Here is a 10,012-nt window from a genome sequence, read left to right as displayed (position 1 = left end):
CTGCCATGACCCATTCTATTGATGTCACTTGCTACAAGAACTGAAAGCTCACCACTAGAATGTATCTCTAAATGACCATCTTGTTTTCAGTGTGTGTGTGTGTGTGTGTGTGTGTGTGTGTGTGTGTGCGCGCATGCGCACATGTGATTTGGAAAATTTTGTTCTCTTGGAAAATGTATCCAGAGATGAGCCATTAATATTTTATTGGAGGGAGGGAAAGCCATGAAATGAGGGAAGTGGGCAGTAGGTGATGGGCACGCCTACATTTCATCATGTAAGTGGGTGAATGATGAGGCCTTTAACTTCCTATATTTGGAAATCCTTAAAGGATTCAGAATTCACCCATTTCTTAAGTGCACATTTCAAAACAACACATCTCAGGACAAACTTGAGAGCTTGTATCTAGAGAATCTGTAATATCTTCATTGCATTTAAGCACCGCCTCTGTCAGCTAGTGCCCTGAAGGGAAAACTCTTTGAACTGGCACCAAACATTGTCCTGCAGTTTACATGGAGAGGACATGAACCACAGGAGCCGTCACTCCACTGCCCGTGCTGGGTGCAGCACCGGCTGAATGTTCCTGCGAGCTAGCTTTCCTCTCTGTGCCGGCATCAGCAATCTTGGCCACCTAGTGAGACTTGTGATTCCTGAAGAGCTTGCAGATTCCACATGTTGGCTTCTCGTCACTTCGGCACAACTAATTGCAGAAAGAAAAATCACTGAAATTTATTTCCCTTCCCATTTCAAGCCTGCCCCCTCAAGACCTGCCATAACCTGGGCTGATGACATTCTAGATGTATTCTTAAACAGGCAGGAAGCCAGTGTCACAGGACACCCTGTGGGAGGACAGAGGTGATGCCAGTACTGCTCTGACAATAATTTAGGAAGCACATGCCACGCTTGTCATTTCTCAGAATTCTTACAACAACCCTTTGATGTAGATAGTGTCATGACAGCTTTGTGGACAAGGAAGCTCGGAAGGCTCCAAGATGTTAAATAACTTTCCAGGGAGGGACAACGCTGGGATTAGAAGGGAGGTGTTTCTGATTCCAAGGCCAAAACTTGTCCCACATTGCCATGCCACCAACCTCGTGGGGTTATTGTGAGGGTTACACGCAAATGATGTCTATTGTTAAGGTTTAGATGTTGTGTCCCCCAAAAGCTCACCTGTGAGACAATGCGAGAGGGTACAGAGGAGAAATGATTGGGTTGTAAGAGTCATAACTCAATCAGTGATTTCATCCCGATAGAGATTAACTGATTGACAACTGAAGAGGTAAGGTGTGGCTGGAGGAGGTGGGAATTGGGCGTGGCTTTGGGTATATATTTTGTATCTGGGGTGTGGAGACTCTCTCTCTCTCTGCTACTGATCATGATGTGAGCTGCTTCCCTTTGCCACTATCTCCTGCCATGATGTTCAACCTCACTTCTAGCTCCAAATATCTAAAATATCTATAAAATGCCGAGGGTAGTGCCTGACCCTTAACAGACCTTGAACACGTTGTAGCTATTGATAATATTGTAAGGACCTTGATAAATGAATTTGAACCCCGCTACCGAACTCAAAATGAATGGGGCACGTTTTCAGATGGAAGGGATTGAGAAGGAAACATCCCTCCACCTGCTCCTTCCTGAGCATTTGCTCTCTCCCCTCTCTCCCTCCCACTTTCTCCTCTTGGAAAGGGAGGTGGCTGCTGAGGATGAGACAGAACCACTGAGGGTTGGTGACAAACGAAACCAATTTTTAAAGGCAGAGTCCAAAACAGAATACCCAGTTGCATCCTAGTCTCCTGTGCCTTCGTACTGGCCGGCCTGGCCTGCCCTAAGCAGTGCCTCCACAGGAGAGGCAAGAGCCAGAAGGAGGAGCGCAGAGGCTGAGGGCGCTCTGTGTGGCCCAGTGCCTGCCCGAGGGTGGAGAATTACAGAGACCCCGACCCATGGAGGACACACTTCTGATTTGGAACCAAAAGAAACACTTTCGGAGCCACATCCATGCTTTGGGATTTGGCCTCCGAGCAGCAAGCTAGAGTAGAATTATAAATTCTCACACATGGTTTTGACTTCCTCCAAAGAAATCATTGATTTAACTGATACTTGATAATTAATGAAGCAGCCCATCCGAGGACCCTAAACTTGGTGGTTGATGTTATATAATCAATGAATCATGGTAATGCTGCCATTTCTACCCCTGCAGAGTTGTTGAGAGACTCGAATGGGCTAAACACTGTGAATATTCTTTGTCAACAGTGAAGAATTAAAGCTTGAGAAGCATCACATCTGACACAGGGATCTGTCCTGAAATCGGGGCCAAAGGGGAACATTACTTATGTCAAAATCCTGTCTGAAGCTCCATTAGTGAGAGAATAGTGCAGAATACTGTGTAGAGCACACGTGGTGTTGTATAAGGCACACTGTGGGCACGTGCATATAAGTGCAAATGTGCACAGCATGCCAAGTCCACCACGGGTTCCTATGGCACGTGTGTGAAATTTCTTGTGGAACACTCCAGCAGCAGATCACATCTGGCTCTCCAAACCATCCAACCCTCTTAGGCAATGCACAAACCAGCCGAAAGGAATGGCATGTTCTCATTCACCTCATTTTCTTTCAATGACCGAGTATAGCTGAATCCGTACAAATCTGAATGTGATATGAAGCCACTTTACTGTTAGTATCACTGTCACTGTTGGGAGTCCCGTCTCCCTGTGGTTCCTTAAATCTTCCTGCAGGCTGCAAGGCTGCATATAGCACACACGCACAGGGCGTGCACACGCGATCATCCGCAGGATCCATTTTTAAGAAAGAAGGATGACGTCAACATTGGTGTGTGAATTTATTTATAAAACAATCCTCTACTATGCTCCTGAGTAAATATCTGGTTGCAACGATTTAAAGTTGCTGAGTAATTTGACAGATTGGGCAGCTAGGCAAAAATAAAAGAGTAAAATGCATAATTGAAATGCAGATTCCTGATTTCTCTATGCTTTCCACACATTCGAGTGAGCTGTTTTTGCTCTTTGGTGTGAAGTGTTTCAAGTGCTTCCTTAAACATTTTCAATACATTTTTAGCCAGGATGTCTCTTTGCAATCCATTTGTTCTCTTTCCCCTCAAGTAAATGACTTAAGACACAGAGACTGCATGGCTTTGTGGCAAATTCCCATGATTGTTGGAGGAAGGCTGAGACACTTCCCTTCCGGAGCACATAAACACTGACCAGAAGGAGGAAAGAACTCATGTCCCACCCTGGAGAAGGCTGATAAGACCTTCAGAAGGAAATGGCTGTGAGAGGCCTCCCAACCCCCATGACATGACTCCTCAGACTGATTCTGATGTGGGCCTGTCATCAATATCAGTCATGAAAACTGATGTGAGTTTTCATTAGTACCCACTCTGCCTCTGTTTTAGTCAGCTTTTTGCTGCTGTGACCAAAAGACTTGAGAAGAACAATTAGAGGAGGAAAAGTTTATTTGGGGGCTCATGGTTTCAGATGTCTCAGTCCCTAGATGGCCAACTCCATTGCTCTGGGCTGAGGTGAGGCAGAACAGCATGGAGGAAGGGTGTGGTGGAGAAAAGCAGATCAGGGCAGGGCCACAAGAAGGAGAGAGAGAGAGAGGGAGAGAGAGAGAGAGAGAGAGAGAGAGAGAGAGAGAGAAAGAGAAAGAGAAACTCCCCCCCACACCATGGACAAAATATAAATAGCAAAGGCATGCCCCCATCAACCCATCTCCTCCAATCATATCCTACCTATCCTACCTGCCTACAGTTACCACCAGTTAACTCCTACCAGCAGATTAATGAACTTAATATGTTAAAACTCTCCTAACCCAATCATTGCACCTCCAAGCTCTCCTGCATCATTTCACACATGAGCTTTTGGGGGATACCTCATATCGAAACCATAACTGTCTTCCACTGGGGAAGATGAACACTCACAGTGACCCACAGTTGAATCCACCAGGAGAATACAGAGAAGGAGGGTCTGAATCTCCTTGAGGGGATGAAAGAGGTCAGGCTTAGAGTCTCCAGAATATAACACCAGCATAAGGCATCGAAGACCCAGTTGTGTTAACTGTATATTTTGTTGTCCATATTCTGGTGCTCGGACGTCTGAGCCTTGCAAAACCTGGAGGGACTACCTCTCTCAGAGATGGTCAGTTTCCTAAAATAGTAAAAGACTCTCTGAAAATGCTCTTTACAATTGCAAACCAACCAACCTCACACAGCCTTCATTACCCCAGGGCCGGATAACAGACAACTAGGTGTGCCTGTGCCTCAACTCACTGTACCTATTAAAATTAGCCAATCCCAAGCTTGTTTACCGTTCTTTGTCTTGTTCTTCCTGTGGAAACCACAGTAAAGGCTCTGTCCACAGCTGACTCTTCCCTCTGCCTCCTGACCAACCTGAGCACTTCCTTGTGTGACCTCAGTGTGGTGTGACCCCTCCCCTCATGTGACCTCTGTGTGGTGTGACCCCTCCACTTGGAGTTGTGAATTACAAACTATCCTTCCACTTGGAGTTGAGAATTACAAACTATCTTTTCAATGGCAATCATCTCCTGATCTGTTGGCCTCCTCAGAAAAAATGCAGGAGAGTGATTCCTTTTCTACTTTGCTCAGCATTTCCCTGTAGAGTGAGAAAAGAACTTGGCTCGAGAGGAGATGGACCTGGGTTTGAATTCCAGCTGCATTAGTCAACTTTGTATTACTCTGACCAAGATACCTAAGATAATAAGTTTAAAAAGAGGAGATGTTTATTTTGGTTCATCATTTCAGAGGTTTCAATCCCTGGGTTGGCCTCATCCCTTTTGGGCCTGTGGCAAGGCAGAATGTTATGGTAGGGAGCACACAGCAGAACAGAGCCGTTCACCTCATGGTGGCAGGAAGCGGAGGAGTGAGAGGAACGCCAGGGTCTCCATCTCCGCTTCCAGGGCACAGCCCCAGGGACCTAACTTCCTTCCACTGGGCCTTACCTCTAAAGATTCTACCACCTCCCAGTCGTACTATTGATCAAGACTTTGACACATGGGCCTTTGGGGGTCATTTAGAATGCAAACCACAGAACCAGCCTAGCACACACTGTAGAATGCCACTGTTGTAGAAATCGCCATAGTTCAGTGGAACAAATATTTTATAGAAGATGAATCAGTCAGAACCCAAGAACAGCACCTGGAACCTTTCAAAGGAAATTGAAAAACATTGTAAATGTCCCAGAGCACCTACCTCCAGAGCCAAACGTATTTGTTATTTTCCTACCCTTCTCTCCTCCTTACCTCCACTCAATCAGTCTGAAACTTGCTCTTTCCCACCTCTCTAAGTCATAAGGGCAGCCAGGAGTTCAGCCAGCACGTACCTCCACCTGCAGGTCTGTGTCCTGTCAGGGTGATGCTCCCTTGCCTACTCCTGCTCAATGCCACATCTTTCTCTTGGTACCACATCTGCATAATCCACCTACTCTTAAATCCAAGCTCAGCAAAACTGATGCAAAGAGCCAGGTGTGGTGGTGACTTGGGAGGCTGAGGCAAGAGGATCATAAGTTCGAGGCCAGCCTCAGCAGCTTAACAGTGTCCTAAGCAACTTAGTGAGACCCTGTCTCAAAATAAAAAATAAAAAGAGCTGGGGATGTGGTTCAGTGGTAAAGTGCCTTTGGGTTCAGTTCCCAGTACCAAAATAAACAACCAACCAACTAACGCAAAGACTTCCTGCATGATTTCCCTGCCATGATCTCTGAAGGTTCCCAATGGGCTCTCTGAGTCTGAAAGGCTCTGTTCCTGTCATCTGGGAGGAAAACCAAAAAGCAGGGGAGGGGACAAGGGCAGCCTCACCCTGAAAAGTGGAGTGTCAGAGGGCTCTGTAATCTCTAGTGGGTGGGAGGAAAAAGAGGTTTAAATGCATTACTTAAAGTCACAATTGAGAAACTGAAGGTCATTTAGGGTAAGGAGATGGGGAAGAAGCTGTGAGCCAGATGCTCAGCCATCAGACAGGAAGCAAATGCAGTAACGCCTTTTACCTATGGGTAAAAATATCAGCAGAATGAGCACAATATCCAGAGCTACAGATGTGACTGCATGAAAAACTATCTAGAAAAAGTTAAAGGAGATTGTCTCCGGGGAGTGGGCCTAAGTGGGAACAGGAGACCAAGCAGAAGGCATTGTCTTTCTTATAGATTCCTTTTGTATTACTTTGACATGATTTTGAAATAAATACACCAATTAGTGAAAATTCCAGTTTGAGAAATAAGATTATCCATCCAAGCAGTCATTGCTTTTGAACTTCTGGCTCCCTGTTCCCTCACTAGCATCCCTTTCCTGATATCCAAATGATTACTGTTTTGGAGAACTGGTGCTTGCCCCTCGTCATTCTCCCACCAGCCTCTCAGGACCCCTCCTTTAGAAACTACTCATTCTATATTTTCTTCCTTCCTTCCACCAATATCCAAAGAACCTAGAAATATGAATCATGACTCTTATAGTCCAGATGGGGAAAGAAATGCCACAAAAGTAACTAAACAAAACATTTCTGCAAGAGCCTATAATGTACGCAATGTTGCACTTTCAAAAGTCGACATTATTATTATTACCTTTCCCAGGTTAATCATTTTTATTGGATCCCCATTGCTTACAGAATAAAATGCAAGCCCTTTTACATGACAATAAAACCTCCTTAAATATGTGTACTCCACCCTTCTGGTGGTGTATGATTTAGATTTTAAATGTCCCCTAAAGCCCTGGTCACCAGCCTGTGTCACTATCTGGAGGTGGTGGAACTTTCAGGAGGTGGGTCCTAGTGCAAGGAAGTTAGGTCACTGGGGATGTGCACTGGATATTGGGACCTCGGCCCCTTCCTTCTCTCTCTTTTCACTTCCTGGCTGTCATGAGGTTAAAAGGTTTCCTCTGCCATGTGCTTCTGCCATGAAGCTCTGCTTCGCCACAGCCCCAAAGCAACCAGGCAGTGACCATGGACTGGAACCTGAAACCATAAGCCAACATAAACATTTTCTCCTGATAAGTTGATTTTTCCAGTTATTTTGTCATAGTGACATAAAGTTGATTAACATAGGTGTAGACTCTAAGTCCTCAGATAGCTCCCACAACTCCCTACACTCAAGCCTCTCTTATCTGCTTGCCAGCCCTTAAACATCTTTTCCCAGGTCCTCTTTCTTGGGACTTGGTATCTGCTACTGTCTTCTAGGGATATGTTCACCATTCATGTCTGCCCTACCTTATAGGTTCTCCCCTGCAGTTGCCTCCTCTGAAACCATGCTGTGTCCTGTAGCACACAGCAGACCTGCATGGTGTGATCTTTTATTGTAGGCAAAGCTTGAGCCCTCCTTGATCCTACCCAGTGATAAGGCACCTAGTAGGTGCTCATAAATGAACCCCCATCCCATTGCATACGGACTAAGTGAAAGTAGACCATTCTGTTAGAACCTTCTCTCCAACCATCCAACCATAATGCATGTCCTCCTATAGCTTCCACTTGTTGGTCCCACAGTGTCTTTTAAGCCTAGAGATGAAAAGAAGAAACCTTCTCCAACTGTCCCCCTAACAACCTTTCGGAGCTGTGTGTTTGGCCCAAAGGACTCCATTTGGGAGCCCAACATCCCCTGCTCTTTTGTGGGCCAGGGTCTGAGGGGCGTTGACCAGAAATAAAGCTGCCACTTGACATAGCAGAAGTCTCTCTTACTTCCCCATATTCTGAGAACAGAACTGCCCATTGACATGGGTGCCATTCTGGCAAACCAGGATCAGCTTCAGGCTCTGTCTGCAGAAGCTGTGGGAGCAGGAGAGCAGTAAAACTGGGGGCGTGAGCAGCTGCGCACCCAAGGGCAGGACAACACCACACCCATTGTCTTCATGGCCCTCAGCCATGCGCACTCAGCATGCCTGGCTTCTAAAATGGGCACAGAATCCCACTCCAGAAGACAACTCACAATAGAGCTGTGGCTAGGCGTGGCTTTCCTCAGGGTGGAAGAAGCCAGGAAGTGCCTCAGACACCCTGGGGAACACTGGAACATGTCAGGGGGCCAGCGACCAAATCCAAACCATCACTCCTTTCTGTACAGCTCAGAAACCATGATGGTTCTTGCATTTTTGAGACATTGTAAAAACAGCAAGAAAAAAAAAAAACAAAAACATGGACATGCTACAGAAATCATCCAGGGCCACAAAGTCTAAAATATTTACTTGCCAGTTTTTTTTTCAGAAAGTTTGTGGTCCCTGGTAGTTTAGAAGATTAACATGACTGACATCATCTGCACATCAGTGGGGACACGTGGGGCGCAGGAGGAGTCCTGGGCTCCGGCTTCTGGCCCACTCTGCTTGCCGTACTGTCTTGGGCCAGGAGCCTCCAGCTGCTCTCCTTGTTTCTTCATACACTGTCTGTTGAACGAGGTCATCCTGGATCCTTTTCAGTTCTACAATCTGCAGATCCATGGTCTTGGCTCGTTCCTTTAACCTTTCCTGATGTCCGTTGTGTGTGTCTCACCTCCAGGAAAATCTTGGAACTATAGGGGCTATGTTATGGTTAAGAAGCAAAGTCTCCAAGATCTGCAGAGAGACTGACCCAGACCTTGGACATTGATGTCAGTAAACTGCAGAAAGAACCCTGGAACCATCTCACTGGAAACTTCCCGTAAGTAACAAGACACGCCTTTGGGACTTAAGCCACCATCAGTTGCTGGTTCTATTGCTCACTCTTGGCTCATGCAGGAGCTTCCTGGAGGACTTGGCATTTGAGCTGAGACTTGAAAGATGGGTCATGTTTGGACATGTAAATGTGAAGGAGAGGGTTGAGGAGAGACTTATTCCAGGAAAGGAACCTGGGATCCAAGGTGCGGAGCAGGACAACAGGAGGTTCACTATGCAGATAGCGAGTGGTTTGCTCTAACTGCCTTAGCAGTTGCCTAGGCACCAAGGAAATGCAGTGCATCTTTGATAGTTTATGGGAAAGTGGGATGGTGGGGGCTGGGCTAGGACCTGACAGCGTCTCTGGAGGCAGGATCTGCAAAGGGGGCCAGACAGGAGTCGAAGATGGACATTTGACTCTAAGACTCAAACATGTCATGACAGTGAAGACCATTCCCTTTACAGAAACAGGAGGACTCCCTGGGGAAGCCTGGAGGAGGAGCCCAGGTCACATCAACATGGCAGACAGTCACAGTTGTTCAGTACCCACCTGTGCACTGTATTTTCCAGCCCCCACTCCCAAGGCCCTTTGTTCAGTCCGGGCAGCAGGACAGAAGCTGACCTCTGGCTTCCTCCATTCACAGCCCCCGAGAAGCAACCCAGGCTCCAGACCTGAGGACAGTGGCCCAGCCAGGCCTCATGGGACTTGAAAAGGGAGGGGCTGGGGAGATAGCTCAGTCGGTAGAGTGCTTGCCTTGCAAGCACAAGGCCCTAGGTTCGATCCCCAGCACCACCCGCCCCCCCCCCCAAAAAAAAAAAAAAAAAAAGAAAGAAAGAAAAGAAAAGGGAAACAGGCTTTTGTTGGCTACACCACTGAGATTTAGGAATGAATCTGTAATGGTGACACGATTTAGCTCAGGGCTTCTCAAACTATCTATGGTCAAGGACCAGTTTTTAAAAATTCAAGGCTTTTGTAAAATGAAATAAAAATTATTTGAAAAATGCAAAAAATAAAAGGACATTCAGAATACCAACCTAACTTTTAAATTCTATTCATTAGCCATTGTCAAATTGGCAGTTTCTAAATCCTTCTTCTTGCTTTCTGCATCCCACTTTCCAAAAGGGCAACACCGAGGAGTGCTGGCTGGCCCGACCCCACCTCACCCGGCTCCTCCATCTGGCCACCACGCAGAGGATGCTAGCTGAGGGGCACAGGAAAAGCCCTGGGCTGTACTTCCTGTCAATCCGCTCTTGCTTGTTTGTCCCCAGAGAACTGTGGATTGTACATTTTATTTGGGAGTGTCTAGCAGGCAACTGGAGAGTTGTGAGTGGACCTAGGGACAGATTGGGGTACTGCCTTCAATGAAACATTGTCCCATCTAACCAC

General features: G+C 46.5%; 1 pseudogene across 1 annotated transcript; it reads right to left on the bottom strand.

The window, feature by feature from the left end:
- Positions 1-505: 505 nt before the first annotated feature.
- On the bottom strand, positions 506-8,071 carry LOC306642659 (tripartite motif-containing protein 54-like; annotated as a pseudogene). Its single transcript has 4 exons — positions 7,685-8,071; positions 4,321-4,340; positions 2,951-3,120; positions 506-697 (listed from the first exon to the last, which is right to left on the bottom strand). The product of its transcript is annotated as a tripartite motif-containing protein 54-like (transcript).
- Between the last annotated feature and the right edge of the window lie 1,941 nt (positions 8,072-10,012).

Source organism: Sciurus vulgaris (assembly GCF_902686455.1).
Source record: "Sciurus vulgaris genome assembly, chromosome: 13".
In the NCBI taxonomy this organism is placed as follows: Eukaryota; Metazoa; Chordata; class Mammalia; order Rodentia; family Sciuridae; genus Sciurus; species Sciurus vulgaris.
Note: the sequence above shows the minus strand (reverse complement) of the source record. Positions and strands in the feature narration are given on the sequence as shown.